Genomic DNA, 25367 nt, shown 5'->3' with positions numbered 1-25367 from the left:
TCAAATTACAAATTTTTTTTTTTACCATTTCTGGTATTTTATTGTTGTTTTTTCCCAAACCAATCTCAATCTTTAGATGTTACTGCTGCCAGTTGTACCACATGTCAGATTATTAAAAAATCATTTTGTTTCTTTATTTTATCATTAGACATTACAGCCACCAGTTGTACCACATGTAAAGTCAGATTATTTTATTTTATTTTGTCTTGATATTTTTAATTGAATTTTATTACTTATTATTATTATATTATATTATTATTTTAGTTTAAATAGTTTTACTATTTAATTATTTTAAATAATACATTTGTTTTATTGTGTAATCTATTTGATGATTTAATTATTTAACGCAATTCTTTTTAAAATTATTTTTAAGTCTTTATTTGTTTTGTTTTTAGCTGAAATCATATTTCTCCTTTCCCAAAATATTGACTTCACATTTCTGTTTGTTTGATGTAAAAATGTTGTAAGTTGCTCGAACCAGTCTCAATCATTAGACATTACTACCACCAGTTGTACCACACGTAAAGTCAGATTATTTTATTTCATTTAATTTCTTTAAAATTTCTTTTGTTTTTATTTTTTTATTTTTATAGTTACTTAAGTTTATTTTAATTCATTAATTTTGTTGTTTACCTTAGTTTTACTATTTTTTTATTTTTTTGCTTGAATTTTATAATACATTTGATTATTTAGTTATTATAATATTATATAATATAATATTAAAATTATTTATTTATTTATTTAGTTATTTACTGTTATTAAACTTTATTTATTTATTTTTTGTTAACCTTGGTTTAACTATTTATTAATTTTAATAATTTTTTTGTTTGCATTTTATAATACATTTGATGATTTATTTATGATAATAAAATCATTTATTTATTTACTGTTATTAAACTTTATTTATTTTATTTATATCTGATTCCTTTTTTCGAGAATATTGACTTTTGCGTTCCTTGATGGAAAATACTGTTAGTGTTTACAGACAACATTTTCATGAATGCAGTGTGTATTTTTTTTATAATCTCACACTGAACATGATCTAGCATTGGCAAATAAAGATGGCGTCTCGGCTGTCTGGAGAACAGTGGAGATTTGCAGAGGTATGAACTGGTGTGCTGCGTCTCTGAGAGGAGAACAGTAAATCAGCCGCTGCTTGGGCTCCACCGGTGCATGAAATGGCTGCAGTAATGAATCTGCGGCCGGCACATTAGCATGCTTTAGCCTCTGTCTCAATTCTTCCATTGAGTTCTCACTTCTGATAATCGTCTCATATTCTAAAATGCAAATTGCATTCTTATCGCAGCAAAGCTTGTAATAAATAGACGCAGCTCCAAATGAAGTTTTCACAAGAGTTTTACAGCGTTAACACTGCAAACTTGTGTTAAAATGATTGTCTGGTGTATTAGTGCATGGGTATTATGCTATTGTTTCCATATAGCTCATTTCAAGAGATAAACTGCATGAGATTTAAACCCACTTGTTTGTTTGTGCATTAACGACTATTTTATTAATCTTTGTTTTGTTTTGTTTATTATTTTATTTTGTTGATTCAAAATGCATTTTAATGCAGCTTGATATTTTTGATTTCAGATTATTATTTGTAGTAATTTAGTTTTATCAAATGTATTTTATTTTTTACATTTTGTTTTATTTATTTTCACAAAATAACTTTGTGCATGGATATCATACTATTATTACATAAGTGTATGTTTTTGCTCATTTAAAGAGATGCATTGTACACAGCAAAATATGGGGACCCAAAACAACTCTATGGGTGTTAATTTCAACCCTTTGAAAGTGTCTCATGGGGTCCACTCAAAAAAGAGTTAAATCAACACTTTCAAAAGGGTTGGCACATTGACACCGAAGTAAGGGTTAATTTTAACTCTGGGCAGAGTTAAAATATGTAACTATATTTAACACCGCCTGGTGTAATATATTGTTATTTCATTCAACTCTCTTGAGTGTAAATATGGTAAAAAGGTCAAATAGACTGTAAATTACAATATAAAAAACATTTTATTTGAAAACATTCACCACTTCAACCATTCATCCAGTTTTTAAAATGCAACAATATCAAATATGCTTTAAATGTTTTATTAGTACAAACAGTATCAACAAAATATGTATGACCAGTGCTCAAAAAGGCTGTTTCAGTCCTTTGGTCCAAACTTGATGTTTCATCAGAGCCATTTGAAAGTTCAATATAGCGTCACTCATAGTTTTCTTCTGAACGCATAGTTTTCTTCTGAAATTACATTTTAAACAACTTGGCATGCAAATCTTTCACTTCTGGTGTTTCCTTGGTCCTCCATATCAAACACAGCAGTTTAAATAAAGGTACAAATGCTGTAAACTTGTGTGAAAACAAACTGGAGCTAGGAAATCTCATCAAGCATGTCCTGTGAATGAAGTGCTTCCCAGCCACAGGATGACCTTTATATCCATGACGATGTAGCAGCTGCTGATCGCTCGTCTGGTGGTTCCTGATGCACGGATATAGGGTGATGCTCATCTAAGAACTCTTCAAGACTCCAGCATGACTAAGAAAAATGTTTGAAAACAAATTGCAATCAAATTCTATGATATATTTAAAAGAACATTTAAAGTAAATAAAACATTCAAGAAATCTAAACTCACCTTTTGAAAATCTTCATGATGATCCACAACTTGACTCTCCCAGCTGGTTGAGGTGACAGGATTTGGAAAAGTAGAAAAAAACACATACATCACTGTTGGATCTCCAAAAACAATTAGGTTAACCACTATGGCTAGAACTGGAAAAACAGGCAGCTGTCTGTCCAGAATCCTGAATTTAACACAACACTTGGAGCAAAATTTAGAGGAGCTTAAATCTTTTATATCATTTAGTGATGCTGACTTCCCCAAAATATTGGCCACAGTGTAAAAAATATTCATAAACTTACAGTTTTCTGTAAGCGTGTGCGTGCATGTGTGTGTGCGTGTGTGTGTGTGTGTGTGTGTGTGCGTGCGTGCGTGTTTCTTTACCAGATTCAACTTGTTAGGCCCTTTCAGGTCCAGTATTGATGCCACCTTTCCTGGAGTCTAGCAGATGTTTCAGGTCCAAATATAATCTAAAATATTAGGATAAGCAGAAGAGGAAAAGTGCAAAGCAGAGCAAAACATTATTTAAGTAACAGTTCACCCACATTACAAAACTTATCACCTTCATGTCATTTGTTATTCTCTAATGCTCTAATACCCTCTCAGCTTGTGAAACAAATACAGAACTTTATTAAACATACCTTCATTATTATCACCACATATGACCAAGAACACAGCAAAATATGGGGCACCAAAACAACTCTATGGGTGTTAATTTCAACACTTTGAAAGTGTCTCATGGGGTCCACTCAAAACAGACTTAAATCAACACTTTCAAAAGGGTTGGCACATTGACACCGAAGTAAGGGTTAATTTTAACTCAGGGCAGAGTTAAAAAATGTAACTATATTTAACACCACCTGGTGTAATATATTGTTATTTTATTCAACTCTCTTGAGTGTAAATATGGTAAAAAGGTCAAATAGACTGTAAATTACAAAATAAAAAACATTTTATTTGAAAACATTCACAACTTCAACAATTCATTCAATTTTTAAAATGCAACAATGTCAAATATGCTTTAAATGTTTTATTAGTACAGACAGTATCAACAAAATATGATGTCCAAACTTGATGTTTCATCAGAGCAATTTGAAAGTTCAATATAGCGTCACTCATAGTTTTCTTCTGAACTCATAGTTTTCTTCTGAAATTACATTTTAAACAACTTGGCTTGCAAATCTTTCACTTCGGGTGTTTCCTTGGTCCTCCATATCAAACACAGCAGTTTAAATGAAGGTATAAATGCTGTAAACTTGTGTGAAAACAAACTGGAGCTAGGAAATCTCATCAAGCATGTCCTGTGAAAGATGTGCTTCCCAGCCACAGGATGACCTTTTTATCCATGACGATGTACAGTAGTAGCTGCTGATCGCTCGTCTGGTGGTTCCTGATGCACGGATATACTGTAGGGTGATGCTCATCTAAGAACTCTTCAAGACTCCAGTATGACTAAGAAAAATGTTTGAAAACAAATTGCAATCAAATTCTATGATATATTTAAAAGAACATTTAAAGTAAATAAAACATTCAAGAAATCTAAACTCACCTTTTGAAAATCTTCATGATGATCCACAACTTGACTGTCCCAGCTGGTTGAGGTGACAGGATATGGAAAAGTAGAAAAAACACATATATCACTGTTGGATCTCCAAAAACAATTAGGTTAACCACTATGACTAGAACTGGAAAAACAGGCAGCTGTCTGTCCAGAATCCTGAATTTAACACAACACTTGGAGCAAAATTTAGAGGAGCTTAAAATCTTTTATATCATTTAGTGATGCTGACTTCCCCAAAATATTGGCCACAGTGTAAAAAATATTCATAAACTTACAGTTTTCTGTAAGCGTGTGCGTGCGTGTGTGTGTGTGTGTGTGTGTGTGTGTGTGTGTGTGTGTGTGTGTGTGTGCGTGTTTCTTTACCAGATTCAACTTGTTAGGCCCTTTCAAGTCCAGTATTGACGCCACCTTTACTGGAGTCTAGCAGATGTTTCAGGTCCAAATATAATCTAAAATATTAGGATAAGCAGAAGAAGAAAAGGTGCAAAGCAAAGAGCAAAACATTATTTAAGTAACAGTTCACCCACAATACAAAACTTATCACCTTCATGTCATTTGTTATTCTTTAATGCTCTAATACCCTCTCAGCTTATTGTAAAACAAATACAGAACTTTATCAAACATACCTTCATTATTATCACCACATATGACCAAGAAGGTGTGCTTGGTCATTTCACCAACTCTGGAAATACACCATCCGTCTCTAATCAGCCACCGTCACAGGGTCTTGTGTTATTGTATAGAGAACTGTGGCTGTTAAAAAACAACAACACATTAGTATCTAACACATATGCATAACCTTCAGATAAAAAAAGAGAGATGAACATCACAAAGTATGCCTCACACATTTTCACATATCTTTTGATTCAGATGTTGATTATTGATAATAAATCTACAAATCAAACCTGTATCATCATTAGGCTGCTCAAATATGAATCAGTTGATTAATTTTACAGACAGGTGGCTTTTTACAACGCACTAATAAAACGGAAATGTTGTGTACAGTACATGCTAAGTTTAGCCTATAGTTTTAAGCACAACATCATGCGGGAGAAAAAGCTTGACTAAGATGTTCCTGACTACAGAAATAGCCTAACTTACTAACGTCAGACATCCCGAGTTGAAGAAAGTCATTTTCGGGGGATACAGAGTTGATTTGCGGGAGGTAGCGGGAGAGATGAGTACCTAAAGAGCAATGGGATGAGTTGCGCGCGACGTACCTGAAGAGCGGTGGGGGTGACTTGTGCGCGACGTACCTGAAGAGCTGGGAGGGATGCGGTGGAGAGGGGCGTGCAAAGTGTTTAATGACCGGGCGGGAGACGCGCGATTTCCGGGAGATTATCATTCATTTGCGGGCATCTACTTGGGCATCTGGGAGTCTCTGTGCATTTGCGGGATAACGTTAACGTTAGTCCCGCAACTTCCGGGAGACTTCTGTAACGTTAAATGTCTGATAAAGTGCAAACGCGGTCATTTAAAGACATTAATGTTAACATTCCGACTTTAATGGTTGTCAACACTTAATATAATTCAAGCGTACGTTATCACACGAGTCTAAGTTATGGACTAACGGTATATGGACGGCCACGAATGAACCAGTTTAAAAGGGCCGCGGTGTTTAAAATAACCAAATTAACGTACACGAATAACAAACAATCATTTGTTTCAGTCAGGAAGCCTTTTACAAGTAAGCATGTGTTCATTTACTCACCAGATATGTTTTAGAAACTCTCCAGAGCTTATGGAAACCGTCCTGTGTTGCCGTTAGCATCTGGGCAGAGTAAGTTAGGCTAACGTTAGGCGGCTCCGGGGATTCCCTCGCTAGTTTGCTTGGAATTAAAGGAGAAGAGTCGATTTTATTTTACAGATGGGTAACAACGCACAAAATGGCATTAAGCGTGACAGAAATGTGTTGAACATGTACATTTGATGTTTTTATGCACTATGTATGCGTGGGCATATTTAAACATTCTTGAAAAGAAGTCAATAGTAATGCAGTTAAGCTAGATACACAAACGACCATGAATGAACTGCAGAAGTTTAAAATTGTCACTCCATTCTAAAGTTATTAACTTAACATGTTTACAACTGTATTTCCTTAAAGAAAGTCAGTAAAATACCAACATTTAGGTAGTTTGACTCACCAGTTGCTGTTCTAAACCTCAGATGGAAAATGGCGTCTGGAAAATTCTTCAGTGACTGGGGCTGCATGAATTCCCGGATGTTGGAAATAACACCACCAAGTGTTGAAAAGATAACTCCTTGATTTCGCACTGAATAAAATCAATTCTAACTCTTATTATATTCATTTATCAAAATCTAACTCTTTAACGTCAACACTTTACTCTCAAATGCTTCAACACCGAGAATTTAACTCTGATGAATTTGCTGTGAAGGTGTGCTTGGTCATTTCACCAACTCTGGAAATACACCATCCGTCTCTAATCAGCCACCGTCACAGGGTCTTGTGTTATTGTATAGAGAACTGTGGCTGTTAAAAAACAACAACACATTAGTATCTAACACATATGCATAACCTTCAGATAAAAGAGAGATAAACATCACAAAGTATGCCTCACACTTTTTCAGATATCTTTTGATTCAGATGTTGATTATTGATAATAAATCTACAAATGAAACCTGTATCATCATTAGGCTGCTCAAATATGAATCAGTTGATTAATTTTACAGACAGGTGGCTGTTTACAACGCACTAAATTGTCTTTAATAAAACGGAAATGTTGTGTACAGTACATGCTAAGTTTAGCCTATAGTTTTAAGCACAATATCATGTGGGAGAAAAAGCTTGACTAAGATGTTCCTGACTACAGAAATAGCCTAACTTACTAACGTCAGACATCCCGAATTGGGAAAATTCATTTTCGGGGGATACAGAGTTGATTTGCGGGAGGTAGCGGGAGAGATGAGTACCTGAAGAGCAATGAGATAAGTTGCGCGCGACGTACCTAAAGAGCGGTGGGGGTGACTTGCGCGCGACGTACCTGAAGAGCTGGAAGGGATGCGGTGGAGAGGGGTGTGCAAAGTGTTTAATGACCGGGCGGGAGACGCGCGATTTCCAGGAGATTATCATTCATTTGCGGGCATCTACTTGGGCATCTGGGAGTCTCTGTGCATTTGCGGGATAACGTTAACGTTAGTCCCGCAACTTCCGGGAGACTTCTGTAACGTCAAATGTCTGATAAAGTGCAAACGCGGTCATTTAAAGACATTAATGTTAACATTCCGACTTTAATGGTTGTCAACACTTAATATAATTCAAGCGTAACTGTTACGTTATCACACGAGTCTATGGACTAACGTTATATGGACGGCCACGAATGAACCAGTTTAAAAGGGCCGCGGTATTTAAAATAACCAAATTAACCTACACGAATAACAAACAATCATATGTTTCAGTCAGGAAACCTTTTACAAGTAAGCATGTTCATTTACTCACCAGGGGCCTCATGTACGAAGACTTGCGTGGAAATCTTACTAAAACATTGCGTACGCACAAAGCTGTAAATGTGCGTACGCAGAAAAAAATTCAGATGTATGAAACACTGCGTACGCCAAATCTCACGCATATTCTTTTGTACATCTTAATGAACGTGATACTGAGCGCAACATGCACGAGCGCAAAACCCCTCCCTGCCTCCTCCCCCGTATGAATATGCTAATGACTATGCTAATGGCAAAACCCAACGAAAAAGCAAAGGCAAAAGCAAGCAAGAAGAGAAACTTTGAACAGAATGTGAATTGGAGGTGCTGCTTTCGGAGGTAGACCGGAGAAAAGCGGTGTTATTTGCAAGTTTGTTCTCCGGAATTAACAACAAAAGAAAAAAATAGAGTGGGAGAGTTTAGCTGATCCGGTTAACACAGTTGGGTCTGAACATCGCACTGAGTGCATTAAAAAAGGAAATAGTGTGGTTTATATTTGTAAAATGTTGCAACACTTGCAACAGTCTCAGTGGCGCGCTCCTAAGACGCATGTCATCATGTTTTGACACGTTCGAGCATGAACTCGGCTCGAATCCAGCGTCTGATTAACTCTTTCTTGTTTTTTCCCCCGCTACAAATCAGATTTTGCCTTCTATTTATTACGAGAAAGACAAGTAGGAATCATCAATAAGTTTGTGCATCATATTTTATTTGCACATTTATTGAATGGAAATGTTTCTGATTCACGAATGCAAATTCATCTTCAGATGGTGCCTTTATAGCAATGTGCGTGCAGTAGATAGCTCAGATTACATTGGGAAAACAGCCGACTGCTGCAAATTGTGCTTTAATGTTTAGCTGCTCAACTGTATGGTATGGAAATCTTATTTACCTGCTAGATCGATGAACCCGTCTCATACAGCTGCCATTGCAAGGCTCAGTCACTTTGTAAAGTGCAATTTAACACAACTGCTTCTAGGAGTCGCCAATGGAAATAAAACAGACACGCACAAAAAATGTGCGTACGCCTGCCAGAAAGCTGCCGTGAACCTGCGCACATTCCCACGTTCAGTTCATTGTTAGTAAATCCAAACGTGAGCGAATCTGAGCGTGAAACCTGGCGTACGCAAAGTTTTTGTGCGTACGCAGCGTTGATACATGAGGCCCCAGATATGTTTTAGAAACTTTCCTGAGCTTATGGAAACCGTCCTGTGTTGCCGTTAGCATCCGGGCAGAGTAGGCTAGGCGGTTCCGGGGATTCCCTCGCTAGTTTGCTTCGAATTAAAGGAGAAGTGTCGATTTTATTTTACAGATGGGTAACAACGCACAAAATAGCATTAAGCGTGACAGAAATGTGTTGAACATGTACATTTGATGTTTTTATGCACTATGTATGCGTGAGCATATATAAAAACATTCTTGAAAAGAAGTCAATAGTAATGCAGTTAAGCTAGATACACAAACGACCATGAATGAACCGCAGAAGATTAAAATTGTCACTCCATTCTAAAGTTATTAACTTAACAATATGTTTACAACTGTATTTCCTTAAAGAAAGTCAGTAAAATACCAACATTTAGGTAGTTTGACTCACCAGTTGCTGTTCTAAACCTCAGATGGAAAATGGCGTCTGGAAAATTCTTCAGTGACTAGGGCTGCATGAATTCCCGGATGTTGGAAATAACACCACCAAGTGTTGAAAAGATAACTCCTTGATTTCGCATTCAATAAAATCAATTTTAACTCTTATTATATTCATTTATCAAAATCTAACTCTTTAACGTCAACACTTTACTCTGAAATGCTTCAACACCGAGAATTTAACTCTGATGAATTTGCTGTGTATGAGATTTAAACCCACGTCTGTTTGTTTGTGCTTTATTGACTCAACTAATACAAATAAAATCTTGTTTAGTGTAGTGTAATGCAGTTCAGTTTAGTTTTTTTAGTTTTTTTATTTTGTTTTGTTGATTTAATTAAATTGTATTTTAACACTGTTTGATATATTTACATTTCAGTTTAATTTGTAGTAACTTAGCTTTATTTAAAAAATTTAATTTTATCAATTATTTTCATGAATATTGTTTCATAATTCTAGCCTTTTGCTCATTTAAAGAGATACATTGTATGAGATTTAAACCCACGACTGTTAGTGCTTTATTGTCTCAACTAATACAAATGATATCTTTTAGTTTAGTTTAGTTTTTATGTTATTTTATTTTGTGTTTTGTTTTATAATGTATTGTTTTGTTGATTTAATGACATTGTATTTTATCACAATTTTGATATTTTTACATTTTAGTTTAATTTGTAGTAATTTAGTTTTATTAAACTACAATTAAACTTTTATTAAGTTTAATTGTATTATTTATTTTAATAAATAGTGTTTCATAATCACAGGGTTTTTCTAATTTGAAGAGATACATTGTATGTGATTTAAACCCACTTTGTTTGTGCTTTATTGACTCAACTAATACAAATAATATCTTTTAGTTTAGATCAGTTGTCACCAAACTTGTTCCTGGAGGGCCGGTGTCCTGCAAGTTTTAGCTCCAACCCTAATCAAACACACCTGAACAAGCCAATCAAGCTCTTACTAGGTATACTTGAAACACCCAGGCAGGTGTGTTGAGGCAAGTTGGAGCTAAACCCTGCAGGGACACCGGCCCTCCAGGACCGTGATTGGTGACCCCTGGTTTAGATTTTTGTTATTTTGTTTTGTTTTGTTGATTTAATTAAATAGTATTTTAACACAATTTGATATTTTTACATTTTAATATTTTGCTGTAATTTAGTTTTATTTTAAATGTTATTTTATTATTTATTTTTGTAAACATTTTTGCATACAATAAGCATAGGTTTTTGCTCATTTAAAGTAATAAATTGTATTGATTTAAACCCACTTTGTGCTTTATTGACTCAACTAATACAAATAATATCGTTTAGTTTAGTTTTTATGTTATTTTATTTTGTGTTTTGTTTTGTTATTTATTGTTTTGTTGGTTTAATTAAATTGTATTTTAAGACAATTTGATATTTTTACATTTCAGTTTAATTTGTAGTAAGTAAAAAATAAGCTTTTTGCTCATTTAAACAGATACATTGTTTGTGATTCAATTCTGTATGCATGTGCAGTTTCCACTCAATTGTACCAAGTTATTTTCATTTTATTTATTTATTTATTTTAACTTTATTTAATTAAAAATAATAATTTATGTATTAAAATTAACTTGTCAATTGTGTTGATTTAATAACACTTTATTGTATTTGATTTGTATTCAGTTTGTTTGGTTTATATATTTATTTATTTATTTTCATAAATTTAGTAATGTCGGTGTAATAATTTAGCAATAAAACTAATGGTTACAGTTTTTTTTTTTTTTTTTTTGCTTTCTTCAAAATATCTTAATTTGTGTTTAGCTGAAGAAGAAATTTATAAAGCTTTGGAATCACTTGAGGGTGAGCAAATAGTTCATACAATTTTTTGGGTGAACTATCCCTTGCCAGAACCAGACAATTACTTTGGAAGGGAACCAAGACCCATCTTCTCTGAGGTCTTGTTCAGACAAACACTTCATCTTAAAGTTCCACACCCAGAATAGAAAAGGAAAAGAAAGCTAATATGACAGAAAGTGTATTGATTTGACTCACAGAGCATTCAGTAATGAAGTGTGGGATTGCATAATTCAAGCCCTTTTGCTGCAGATGTAATTTGCGATGTCTGTTTTTATTAAATGAATGCGATGTAGTCGCTGCTAATGGCGAGTTATTCTTGAGGGCTGTGGCGGCTGTAGGCGATCAGGTTCTGCTGTCTGTTTCAAGTGCTTTTCTGAACGTCTCTGCATGCTTTTATCACAACTGGACACTAAGGAATGTGAGCTTGTGTTTGAAAATTACACAAAGGTCACGATTCGCACCCCAAAGTCATAAGCAAGTAATACAATATAATGAATAATGAAAATCAATTCCAAAACCAGTTATCATATTTTGTAATAATGTGTGAAATTGTTCGCATTATAAGAGATTTGATCATGTTTTATCGTGCATCAGATACATTTTTACAAATGTGTTTTTTGTATACAGCAGTGACATTTCTAGCTTAAATGTTACCCTGGGCAAACCACCCCATAATTTATTAAAAAATCATTATTAATATTATTATTATTCTCACAGCAAGAAGGACGCTGGTTAGAGTCCCGGCAGGGCCCATTCGGCATTTCGAGTCAGAGTTTGCATGTTCTCCCTTTGTTGGCGTGGGTTTCCTCCGAGTGCTCTGGTTTCCCCCACAGTCCAAACACATGTGCTATAGGTGCATTAAATTAAATCGACCCTAGTGTATGAGTTTGTGTGAGTGTAAGAGTAAATGAGTGTTTTCTAGTACTTGGATGCGGCTAGAAAGACATCCGTTGCATAAAACTAATGCTGGAGTAGTTGGCGGTTCATTCTGCTGTGACGACCCAAGATAAATTAGAATAGGAATGGTTTTCTGTGCACATGCGTCAGTTTGCTTTTACCAGCGGTGTTACAGTTGCACATTAAGAATAACAAACTTGCGCATGCAAAAGACTCAAATGTGAATGACCCCTTACGTCTTTATTCTGGGATAACCACTCTAAATGAATACACTTGCGTAAAGCAAATCATATCTCAAAGCTTACTGGGGCCCAGATGATTTTACACGTTTTTTATTATTTTTTTTTTTTGTCTTAGTTTTTTTGCACCATCTCCCTATGTTGCCACCCTGGGTAATCGCCCACATTGTCCATGCCTAAATCTGCCACTGGTATACAGTATGTAGAAAGCATAATATATTTGTGGTAGAAAGAAAATGTTAAAATATGAATTAAATAATGTTTTTTTTTTGGTTATTTTTTGGATACATTCTTTTACACTGCTCAACCAACCATTATTTCATTCATATTTTATTAAATGTGTGTGCACATGAGCAATATACAGTTGCAATCAGAATTACTAGCCCCCTTTTGTAATTATTTTTCTTTCTTAAATATTTTTAAATATTTCCCAAATGATGCTTTTACAGTATGTCTGATAATATTTATTTCTTCTGGAGAAAGTCTTATTTGTTTGATTTCGGCTAGAATAAAAGCAGTTTTAAATTTTTTATAAACCATTTTAAGGTCAAAATTATCAGCCCCTTTAAACTATATATATTTTTTGATAGTCTACAGAACAAACCATCGTTACCCTAAACTGGCAATTACCCTAAACTGCCTAGTTACCTCAATTAACCTAGTTAAGCCTTTAAATGTCACTTTAAACTGTATAAAAGTGTCTTGAAAAATATCTAGTCATATATTATTTACTTTCATCATGGCAAAGAAAAAATAAATCAGTTATTAGAAATGAGTTATTAAAACTATTATGTTTAGAAATGTGTTGAAATAATCTTCTCTCCGTTAAACTGAAATTGGGGAAAAAAATAAACGGGAGATAATTCAGGTTGCAACTGTATATGTATATACACACAGATACATACAGGATATGCACATTTACATTTGATAAATTAGTTTAATTTTCTTTTATATAATGTTAAGTATGTTGTTGTAATTATTTAATCTAATAATTATGGTAAATAATTGTAATTTGAAATAACACAAATGTGTGGGAATTGTAGTTATGAGTAGTAATGAGTGTAGTTGTTCAATCGTTAATTTTCCTTCAGCAGTCACTTTATTCATCATTCATGCTACAAAGCGGATGCCCTTCCAGCTGCAACCCAGTGCTGGGAAACACCCATGCACACTCACATTCATACACATCCACTACGGCCAATTTAGTTTATTCAATTCACCTATAGCGCTTGTCTTTGGACTGTGGGGGAAACCGAAGCACCCGGAAGAAACCCACGCGAACACGGAGAGAACATACAAACTCCACACAGAAATGCCAACTGACCCAGCCAAGGCTTGAACAAGTGACCTTCTTGCTGTGAGGCAAAAGTACTAGCCACTGAGCCACCATGTAACCCAGGATTGTAGTTATCTATCATATAAAAATAAATTATTATGGATTATAGAAGTTCCATAATAATGTTACAGCAATTTTTTTAGACTTATTCTCATTTAAATTTATATTGATTACCACTATACAAATGAGAAGTTTCAAGTTTCAAAGCTTCAATACCCAAACATATACATATATCATTCATTCTTGTCGGCTTAGTCCGGGGTCGCCACAGTGAAATGAACCACCAACTTATTCAGCAAGTTTGTATGCAGCGGATGCCCTTCCAGCCGCAACCCATCTCTGGAAAAGATCCACACACACATTCACACACACTCATACACTACAGACAATTTAGCTTACCCAATTCACCTGTACCACATGTCTTTGGACTGTGGGGGAAACCGGAGCACCCTGAGGAAACCCACACAAACGCAGGGAGCACATGCAAACTCCACACAGAAACGCCAACTGAGCCGAGGCTCGAACCAGCAACCCAGCGACCTTCTTGCTGTGAGGCAACATCACTACCTACTGCGCCACTGCTTCGCCACAGACACACATATATATATATATATATATATATATATATATATATATATATATATATATATATATATATATATATATATATATATATATATATATATATATATATATATATATATATATATATATATATATATATATATATATATATATATTATTATTATTATTATTATTCTATTTTTATTGAACATTTTGATTTTGAACAAAGCCCGAGATCTACCCAACAAAAAGTGTAAAATAAAATAAAAACAGTAATATTTTAATAATAAGTACAAAATCAGGTTTAAAACATAAATCATACAGTCTTATATTTAACCAAAATTGTACAGTTTTTTTACTGGCACCTTTTATTTTGGCTGTGGTGTATTCCAAACTAATAATGTCCATTAGATAGTTCACCTGAACATATTTTTGATAAATAACTAAAAAAAGACTATTAATGTTTATAAGCCAACCTAATGTGTTACCAACCTAATAAATATGACCCTCTGCAAGCGCTCCCTTGTGTATTTATTTCAGACTTTGCCATTTGACCTCCTCTTATCATTTTAATCAGGGCTAATCTTTCTTTGGCCAAATAGGCCAGTTAACCTTATGACTAAGAACCCACTGTTGCTTGTCAGGAATAATAGCGAGCTCATTTGAATCCATTGAAGTCCCACCAGGCGGAAAAAAGCTGAAGTTGGAAAGGGAGCTTCACAGCATGGCCATAAATTTAGGTGTTGAAGACATGCTAGTAGTCCCAAAGTTAAAAGACCATTGACAAACGCCTGCCAATATTTCCAGCGCTCGCACTGTGAGTAAACAGAAGCATCGAACACATGATTTTGTGTTCAACAGCACGCCGCACAAAGCAGATGTGTAAATTGTAAGGGTAATTTGTGTTTGTTTTACGTCTGTCAAGAGTGAGATACACTCCTCCATTCGTTGCTAAAGGGCTAAGTGCATCTCTGTTTTACTCGGGCAATTCATTACTTTATGCTAATTTGTTGCTAGCACCAGGAGCTAGCCAAACAGACCCCACAGCCCTCCATCTGGCCAGGCAATTTCAAACTGAGATGTGGCGGCGGTAGGTGCTGCTCGCCGAGGTGGGGGGAAAAGATGAATAAGAGGGGCTTTTTAATGGTCTAGTGTGCATTTATTGACTGCTGGGAATTTTCTGAGATTGGGCAGCCGCTAAATTGCCTGCTCCCTCCGAGTTATTCATGAAGTCACAATGTAAAGCAATAATTGCACTGGCAATAGTAGATGCAATTTCTATGAACGCATGTCAGTCCACTTTGCTTACAAAAGGAGCGACTGGCTAAGCCCCCGTGTAATGATGGAAGTGCACAGAGCATCTTTTCTACACAAGCGAAAGTGATCGCAGAAGTGCTTTATAGCAGTCATTGTGTGGCTTTCCTCCCTGGCAAGGGTGTACAGACCTTTCATATACATGAAATCACTTTATTAAACAAGCTAAAGAGAGAAATGAGGAAGCTCACTGTTATTATTATTGTCATTTCTACTGGTATCTGTTGTCTGTCGGTTTAAAGTTGCTTTTGGTTGCTTGATCAATAGGGTTGTAATGCAGGATTCCGGCATTTTGGAGGTCATTGATTACTTGTGCTTTTACTACAAAAGCATGCTTGCTATATGAGAAAGAAGTCAATAAGACGCTTGCTTAGAATGAATGGCCTGGCAAACTGTAACACCATACCTGGCATTCTTTGAGGTGAAGTTTTTTACGTGGAGGATGTTTTTATTCATTCACAAGTTATCTTTGGATGTTTTTTTCTTCTGTTGTTTTATTTTACAGAGCTGAAATAGTTTTATTAAATAGTCTTACTTGTTTTAGGGCTACTCAATGCATTTTTTCAACGTCGATATCGCAATGTGCGTATCTGCAATAGTCACATCCTAAGATATGCAATGTTGAGTCTGAATTGCAGTTGACCCGGAGCTACACAACACGTGATTTTTTAGTTACTGTTTAATAATAGAATAAAAGTTTATCATTTGCATGTATTTTCAAGGCCTGTGACTGAGCACATCAGGAGTTTATAACATGTGGCCACAAACAATTAGGATGTAACAATTAATTGCATTTAATTATTTATACAAAATATATATAATTTATGCAAAATAAAATCTTACTTCGCACTGGAATTTGTCTTGTTTCTAGTCCAATATCAACATTTCAATCCAAAAACAAGATTGTTTTACTTACCCTAATGGCAGATCATATTTCTTGTTGTAAGGATTTTGGGATATTTCTTCTGAAGGTGAAAATAATACAATATGTTTACTTGATCTAAGAGTTCTTCCGATACTTGGACTAGAAACAAGATGATGAAAGCAAAGATAGCATTATAGGCACTATTATTAATGTACCTGAATAGTGTTAGACTCCCCAGAAAATTGCTAAATAGAGCTGTCCATCTTGTGAAACTATATAGTTCATTCATTCATTTTCTTTTCGGCTTAGTCTCTTTATAAACCTGGGGTCGCCACAGCGGGATGAACCTTTTTACGCAGCAGATGCCCTTTTAGCCACAACCCATCTCTGGGAAACAACCATACAAACTCCTACACACTCATACACTACGGACAATTTAGCCTACCCAATTCACCTGTACCGCATGTCTTTGGACTTTGGGGAAACCAGAGCACCCGGAGGAAACCCACGCAAACGCAGGGAGAACATGAAAACTCCACACAGAAACGTCAACTAATCCAGCCGAGGCTCGAACTAGTGACCTTCTTGCTGTGAGGCGACAGCACTACCTACTGCGCCACTGCGTCGCCTATCGCAGTAGTTATCAAGGAAAAATAAAATACCAGATTTTTCCGATATTTTACAGCACTAATTTTAAGTCTCTAAAGACTTTTTTTTTTGTTTTCTGTCATTCTTTTAGCAAGATGTTAGCTTTGCAGACAATCTTAAAGTGGTGGTTTTATAAGAAAATCATTATTTACAATAGTGAAAGTTTTACCCTTTAAGAAATAGCCTACTTTCTCCTACTTCTACTTTACAAGTCGTGAATGACGTGTGCCATGAAGGTAAAGGGATTTTATGCATGCTTATAACAACTGTCATGTTAGCAACTGCTTAAAACAAGTGTCATTCGCTCAGTTATGACATTTTAAATGCACATGACGTTGTTTATTATGACAACTTGACAAAATCAAATACGGTCTTTGTCTTCGTCATGACAACTTGACATTTTCAAGACAACATAACTTGTCATAAATCTATCATAAACATAATTGTCATGAGGCCATTATAAAAATGTCATAAATTTTATGGCAGCATAGATTTATTTTGTTTACCTTAACTACAGTGGTACAAGCTGTATTTGTCATTAAAATGTCATGAAATATTAATGAATATAATGACATTTATATTATTTGATTATTTGAGTAATGACACTTTCAATGAGACAGTTACATGACAAAAGCAGTTCGTCCACAAAAAAAAAATGATCAGAAAAATATTCATGACAAAATTATAATGGCCTCGTGACAATCATGTTTATGACAGATTTATGACAGGTTAGGTTGTCATGGTAATGTCAAGTTGTCATGATAAAGATAAAAACCCAGTTGTGATGTATTTGTTTATGTAAAGTTGTCATGACAAACAATGTCTTCTTTGCATTTAAAATGACGTACAGGCAAGCCCAAATGTATTCATACCCCTGGGGTATAGGCCCAACTGAAATCTTTGCGCACAGAATACCGCAGATTTTCTGCAAATTTCCCCAGATTTTTAGCCCATCATTAATTCGGTTTATTTACTTGAGTAAATGTGTGTAAATCTATATTTTTCCAGTTTTTAATTTAATTACAGTAATATTATTAACTAATGTGAAAATGTTCAACTTTTACTGTGACTTTTACTAGATATGTTTTATGACAAACTTGCTTTAAGCAAGTGAATCTAATTGCATATGCATTTCAAACATGAAATAAAAGTTAAAAAGATATATTTTTTAATTTAATATATTAAGGTTTTAGTTGAGATACTCCCTAAATATTTCCGCAGAAATCCGCAGATTTTTACCAACATTCTCAGCAGAAATAGCAAAAAACATCTGTAGATTCCGTCTGGCCCTAGGTATGAATAATTTCGGGCTTGACTGTAACTGAGTAAATGACACTTAATAACAGATGTCAAAAGCATGCATCAAATCTTATTTACCATTGAACTGAATTGAATTTTTATTTGACTGATTTTAGACAAGCTGTACAAAATACAGGCATTCCATACATTTTGAAATAAAAACTTCCAAGGACAAAACACAATAAAGCCCTGGGCTTGTTTTCTTTGTGGTCCTCGCTGTGAAAAAAACAAAGAATGGCTTCTAATACAGTTGATGCAAAAAACAAACAGTACCTCTACATTTTAAAACAGGAGCAAAATTATTCACAAATACATTTATTCCTTCATTTATTCATTATCTTTTTGGCTTAGTCCCTCTGACAATCAGGGTTCGCCACATCATTAGAATCATGCTTATGTTTATATTCATGCAAATTTATGTTGTCTTAATAATGTCAAGTTGTCATAACAAACAATGTCATCTTTACATTTAAAATAAGATACAGTCATAGCCCTGAGGTATGAATCATTTCGGGCTTGACTGTAACTGAGCAAATGACACTTAACAGATAGGCATGCACAAAGTCTCATTCACCATCATGACATGTGTCATGGTTATAAAGGTTTCATGACAGTCTTATGAACACTCTCTTTAAGTAATGTGTAAGATTTTATTTTTACTCCTATGGCTTTGAATTAAGACGCAGTGTGAGATTTACTCGTTTGATGCACCACATATATTTAATACATTCAATAATAAATAAACAGTCATATCATTTCAGTTCGTGACATAAAGAGAGTTTTATAGACCACGAATCCCAGAAACATCGTTCTGTCTATAATTAGAGTGTCTGGAATATTTATGCCACTGTTTGTTTTACAATAATAGCCTTTAGATTGTTTGCATTCCGTGTTGTGTTGTTTACCATGCACAGATCCACTTATTTATTTCTGCATTTATATTTTATTCATCTTCATATTTATTTGTTTATGCATTTAGTTGTCCCCGGCAATAAACTTTCCATCGTAAAATTTAAATAGTATTTCAATATTTTAAATTGCATCGTAAACCAAACTAAAATGTATTTACTTATCCTTGATGCCAAACTGCGGTTTGACTTGCCACTTTTGCCGTATTGATGCGCTGAGGTTAACAGTTCGTCTTGGCATGTCAAGTTTGTGACAGTATTGCTAATTCATGTTTCCTTTGATGTAAGACTGATCATTATTCTTTGGTGTTTTGTGCACAGTGAGAGCACGGACAGCATAAGAGGAACCTCTGCTGCCTCCCCATTAGTCCTCTGGCAATAACATGCTCTGATGATGGTCCTACAAAGCATTTTTCAAAGGCCATCTAATGGCTTCTGCCTGCTGCTGAAATATGTCATTAATGTCTGTGGCAATTACGAGAGTTGTCAGAGCTCCGGCTTTGTGCCGCTCTGTCTACGGATGAAAGGGTTGCGCGAAGAGAGAGAGAGAGAGAGAGAGAGGGATGAAGGGAGGGCTTTTGGGGAGGAGAAAGGGAACGGTAAAGGAGGTGACGGGGAGGTAGAGGGATTTGCTCTATTTGGGTATTAATTGTGCAGGGCCTGGTTTACCTTCACAGATGCAGAGAGGACACATGCCAAAAAAACTGCACTGTAAAAAAAAATTGAGGGTTCCACACAATTCAATTATGTTGTCCCAACACAAATCGATTAAGTTAAGTTAATATTTTCATGAAGTTTAAGTTCATCATCATCATCATCATTTTCTTGTCGGCTTAGTCTCTTTATTATTCCGGGGTCGCCACAGCGGAATGAACCGCCAACTTAGTTTTTACGCAGTGGGTGCCCTTCCAGCCGCAACCCATCTCTAGAAAAAACATCCACACACACATTCACACACACACTCATACACTACAGACAATTTAGCCTACCCAATTCACCTGTACCGCATGTCTTTGGACTGTGGGGGAAACCACAGCACCCGGAGGAAACTCACGCGAATGCAGGGAGAACATGGAAACTCCACACAGAATCAACAACTGAGCCGAGGTTCGACCCAGCGACCTTCTTGCTGTGAGCCGACAGCACTACCCACTGCGCCACTGCCTCGCCAAGTTTAAGTTGATTAAACAAAAATATTAATGTGGCCCAAAATCTCAAGAATTGAATTGAATAAGTAGTTTGAATAAGCAGCAAAAATCTGAGTGCGCAGACAGTCAAACGTAATGTTTCACTTAGGAATATTCAGGATTATGTTTCACTACTGTATTTTTTCATACAGTGCAGACCCTTTCCGCACTGCTGGCTATCATATCACTAACTGAAACTTAATTGACATGGATAGGTGACTGGATAGGAATTTTGTTTTTCAAAACATATGACATGATTGGCTACAACTGATTTTGGTTATTTTCATGTGATTGAAACTATTACTAGCCCTCAGAAATTTAGAATTTTAAGAAAAAGTGAAATATGGGACAAAACTGGATGTTTGGAAGATAAAAGTAGAGCTGAAGTATGGCGCTGTCCAAAGAAAAACCTATTCACCCTATAGATACTACACAGTATATGATGAAGTGTTTTTGATGCTTTATGGATATTAACCTATTGTAAGAGATGTCCAAAACAAAATTAAACACTTTTTAAAATTAGCATAGTGTGAGGCATTCGCAGTAGGTAGTGCTGTCGCCTTACAGCAAGAAGGTCACTGGGTCGCTGGTTCGAACCTCGGCTCAGTTGATGTTTCTGTGTGGAGTTTGCAAGTTCTCCCTGCCTTCGCGTGGGTTTCCTCCGGGTGCTCCGGTTTCCCCCACAGTCCAAAGACATGTGGTACAGGTGAATTGGCTAGGCTAAATTGTCCGTAGTGTATGAGTGTGTGTGAATGTGTGTGTGGATGTTTCCCAGAGATGGGTTGTGGCTGGAAGGGCATCCGCTGCGTAAAAACTTGCTGGATAAGTTGGCGGTTCATTCAGTGTGGCGACCCCGGATTAATAAAGGGACAAGCCGACAAGAAAATGAATGAATGAATGAATGAATACAATTAGCATAATAAGGGCACTTATTAGGAACATGTAGTTCAACTAAAATTGGAGTTCTTGTAGTTCCTGCTCTTTCTTCTTGTGCTTGTCTCATTTATGCAGTGCTAATACAGTTCTAATGTTAACAAGGAATATTTTGTGCCCTCCAGAGTTATCCTTTCTTGGTGAGATACCTAAAGTCAGACAGAACTTTTAACAGATTGTATATTAGTTTTTCTATGTACGTTTGTGATCTTTTTAATCTATATCCAGAGTTCTCATTTCTCTTTTGCCTGCTCACATAAATTCGGCGTTTTACGCAGATTTTGCCCATCTTATTACTCTGTGAACATGTGGAGGACTTCTTCTGCGCCTTCCCGTGCAGCTCTGAGGACTTGATTGGCTGTCACACTTGTGTTTGCCGAACAACTCCTGTGACAAAAGACTCTTCAGCATTGCCTTGATGGGAGACATGATTGACGCCTCATCAGATACAAAGAGCGCTCTTGTGTTATTTCGCTCTCCGCTGGCTCACGGTAAATTGCTGGCCTGTTTTTTTTTTTTATTTTTTTTATAAATGTTTTTCTGAAGACAAATAGTTGTGCCTGGAGGTTCCCTTTCTCTTTTTGTATTTATTTATTCTTTTTGAAAGTCACTATGTAAAAAAAAGCATATAAATACGACAGGGAAACCTAAAATAGAACCTAATAATAAGCAGTTGATTGGCCAGCTGCATGCAACAAACTGGCAAATCAGCCAATCCCAAAGCAGCTTTGCATTCACTCCCTACATTGTTAAAAATGCTGGGTTCTACACAATTTCTTCATGTTGTCCTCCCAAAAACCTCAAGAGTTGCGCTGATTAAGCTCATTTTCAATAGGTTGTTTTTAATCACGTGATTCTGTTGATGTGCAAAGTTTAGATGGAGGGCAGGAAGTAAAAATCTGAATGGGAGACATAGAGGAAAATTTGTATTTTTGTCATTTTACCATATTTCAAAGGAGATATAAATAGAAAATAACCACATATGTTGGACATGATCCTTATATCATAAAAAGGGCTGAGTTTTCTACTGAACTAAAATATATTTGCATGTCATTGAGGCACATTGAGATATTGTATAAGCTGTCACATAAAAAAATATTATAGTAAATACTATAGTGTTTAAAAACCATACTATTGATAATTACTTGACGTAGTTCCTGTCGTAGTAATTTTATTTTTGCTGTGGTATGACACAACTGTAGTAATAAACAAATTCAATAGGCTTCTGATTTCTACGCTATAATTATACACCATCAAAATACAGTGTTTATTACAGTTTATTAGTTTACTATGTTACAGTATTCTGTAGCCTTCATTAACAAAGTTGTACACATTATACACTTTACTATGTGCTTCAAAAACATTTTTCCCCTTTCGGATATCTTCTAGACATCACAAAATAACAGATGACAGCATACTAAAGTGTGGACTCGTAGTCTGCATTATTGTTTATTTATTTTTGTATGATAACCATATAGCTTTGTTGCAAGGGTTGCATTTATTTTTTATTTTATTTTTTCAGTTGATAATGCAATTTCATTACAGCAATTAAATGTCAGGGTAGGTTATTTTATTTATTTTCCTGAATTTTGTATAAGTGTTTGTATCTGATTTTATGCAACACATTAACATATTTATACACATAGCTAGGCCTGTATATAATCTTTAATGGTGCTGTTAAACGAACTATCACATTCAAACCTTTTGTACACATGAATGTATTGATTAAATGTTTATTGCATGCCTCCTTTTCTTTCGTTTTTCATCCAGTTTGCTGAACTTTCTCCTCTTTATGAGCAAAACTTTTGAAAGTCTGTAAAACCTGTTTGGCATTTCTTATTTTGGCCAATTTAAACAATTATAAACAAAAATTGTTTTTAAAAAAAAAAAAAAAAAAAAGAAACATTTTGATGTTCTGATAACAATTCCTACATTGGCCGGAAAGTGCAAAACAGCATTACAATGTATGAAATACTTTTACGAAGACAAATTTACATTTTGGAAATTTTTTTTAGTCATCGTAAGACACAATTACATAGGAAAAACTATTTTAACAAGGATGAAACATTTACATTTTAGAAAAAAAATTTACAAGATGCAAAACACTTTTACCAGTCCCAAAACACATTTACAATGACAAATTCTTTTCGAAAAGGGAATGTACACTGAAGTGATGCGGAATGTACCACAAACGGGAAAATATCAGCTTGTGTGTGACTTTGTTGACACGTTTAACATGAGTCTACAACTATAAATATCATGGTTTAACCAACTGCAATAAAAAATTGTTTTGTCATTCAGAGATATTTTGAGAAAATATCAGCATGAGAGTATGTAGAAGCATGTAAACGCGAGTACATGGAAACAAGTTAACACGAGTCGACAACCAAAGCACAACAGATGTTGACTGATAAAAATATCAAAACCGACATCAGTGTGTAGTCCTGACTAGCTCAGTTAGATAGGTCGATCGATACTCGTGCTGAACTTTTTGACTTTGGTTTGAATCCCGTTGATGACATGTCAATTATAATTATGGTTATATACTGTTCTGCCACACAAATATTAAAATCAATAATGTTTACAATGACACTGACAACAAGTAATACGAATTGTTTCTTCGGTGCACCGCAATGCAGACGCAGACAATTCGGTATTGGTTCAAAAATAATCATAACCGGTTATTATGTACTTATGTCATTTATCTCATATGTGCTATTTCGCTGTAGTTAACTATGGCGAGGGAGGCGAGCTTGAGTATTTACATTTCTCCAACTACTTAAAAACTCAGAAACTGCACAATTTCACTGCGCGCGTGTTTGCTGGACAGTCTTTCACTGACACTTTCGGCAGAAGCCCCTATTTTACTGCGATTGAGAAAATGAAAGTACTCTCTCTCACTGTGGCCCATTTGACCTGCTGGCATGACTTTTCTCTCCTCTTTCGTTACAGCAATACTTCTGGATACAGACACGACTGCGTGTCTGCAATAGTGTTCTCTTCCTCATTTATCATGGATCAGCTGTTAATGATCACAGCTGCCGTTTATCAGTGTTTATCATCGGTGAACAGCAGCAGTCAGAGCTTTAGAGCCAATTACAGCCCTTTCTGTTGAGCGCATGACCAATCAAAGGAGTGTAAGAACGAATTCACTAGACAAGGCGAGCGCGATATTTGTTTATTTGATATAAATGCTCATGTTGTTCTGTGCATGTACTTGAGTTTTTAAAAGTACAGTTTATAATATATCTGAGTGTTTGTATTAAAGAACAAAATTGTATTACAGATAGTATATGAATATAAATATATTTATACATTTAATACAAGAATTGCTGTGATGTGAAGAAAATATAAAACTGTGTATGAAAAGCATCGTCAATGCACTCTGATATCGAACTGAACCGAATCGATGGCATGATAATCGTTATCAAACCATGAGACCAGTGCATGTTCACACCTCTAAATTATTTTGTATGGGTATGTTTTGTTGCTGTGAATAATTGACGAACCTGCCAATCTGCAAATGTGAATAGATTACATCTGGAAAGTTAACACAGACACCTATTAAACTGTAACAACGGCTTCGTTCAGTTTACTTTTAAGAGTCCTCAAGCTGATGTTTACACCGTGTAGATTTGACATCATATCCACGATTACAGCGTACGAGTAGACCTCGTTAAAATATTGAACACATTAATGTAGTATGTCTGGTGTTTCTGCCTGGTACGCGTTCTTAAGAAACTCCAAACACCGACCACATGTAAAGCAAAACCGTGTTAAGCTGCTCATGTGTTTGCGACAAACTGGGCAAACAACCCTCGACTGCAGTCCATGTTCAGTCACCATAAACTTTATTTACACCATGTACTGAACAACATGAATTTACCACGCTCACCACTAACAGCAACAATACCTTTTAAAGCATCACTTCCACTGTGTAGTACATTCCCTTTCTGTAAAGAATCTGTCATTGTAAACTTGTTTTGGGACTGGTAAAAATGTTTTGCGTCCTGCTAATTTTTTTTCCAAAATGTAAATTTGTTCCATCATTGGTAGAATTGTTTTTCCTTTGTGTCTTATGATGGGTAAAA

General features: G+C 35.3%; 1 protein-coding gene and 3 long non-coding RNA genes across 14 annotated transcripts in view; 2 read left to right on the top strand and 2 right to left on the bottom strand.

The window, feature by feature from the left end:
• Positions 1–25367, top strand: part of adck1 (aarF domain containing kinase 1) — a 267137-nt gene that overhangs the window by 80498 nt on the left and 161272 nt on the right.
• On the bottom strand, positions 2004–3302 carry LOC147839947 (uncharacterized). Its single transcript, XR_015513247.1, has 4 exons — positions 3270–3302; positions 3013–3098; positions 2644–2686; positions 2004–2546 (listed from the first exon to the last, which is right to left on the bottom strand). It is a non-coding gene; the product is annotated as an uncharacterized LOC147839947 (long non-coding RNA).
• Positions 3563–9271, bottom strand: LOC137488086 (uncharacterized). 3 transcript variants are annotated; one of them, XR_015513245.2, is made up of 8 exons: positions 9225–9271; positions 8796–8904; positions 6334–6680; positions 5901–6018; positions 4816–4942; positions 4553–4638; positions 4178–4220; positions 3563–4080 (listed from the first exon to the last, which is right to left on the bottom strand). It is a non-coding gene; the product is annotated as an uncharacterized LOC137488086 (long non-coding RNA). The 3 variants fall into 3 exon arrangements; XR_015513244.1 differs by lacking the exons at positions 8796–8904; positions 9225–9271 and adding an exon at positions 7647–7835; XR_015513246.1 differs by lacking the exons at positions 5901–6018; positions 8796–8904; positions 9225–9271 and adding an exon at positions 7647–8209.
• Positions 17189–23179, top strand: LOC147833052 (uncharacterized). Of its 2 annotated transcripts, none has more exons than XR_015513249.1 (2): positions 17189–19229; positions 21187–23179. It is a non-coding gene; the product is annotated as an uncharacterized LOC147833052 (long non-coding RNA). The 2 variants fall into 2 exon arrangements; XR_015513248.1 differs by having other exon boundaries at positions 17913–19983.

The sequence above is a fragment of the Danio rerio genome, chromosome 17, assembly GCF_052040795.2.
Source record: "Danio rerio strain M-AB ecotype USA chromosome 17, GRCz13ab, whole genome shotgun sequence".
Lineage (NCBI taxonomy): Eukaryota > Metazoa > Chordata > Actinopteri > Cypriniformes > Danionidae > Danio > Danio rerio.
This window is presented reverse-complemented; position numbering and strand designations above follow the sequence as displayed.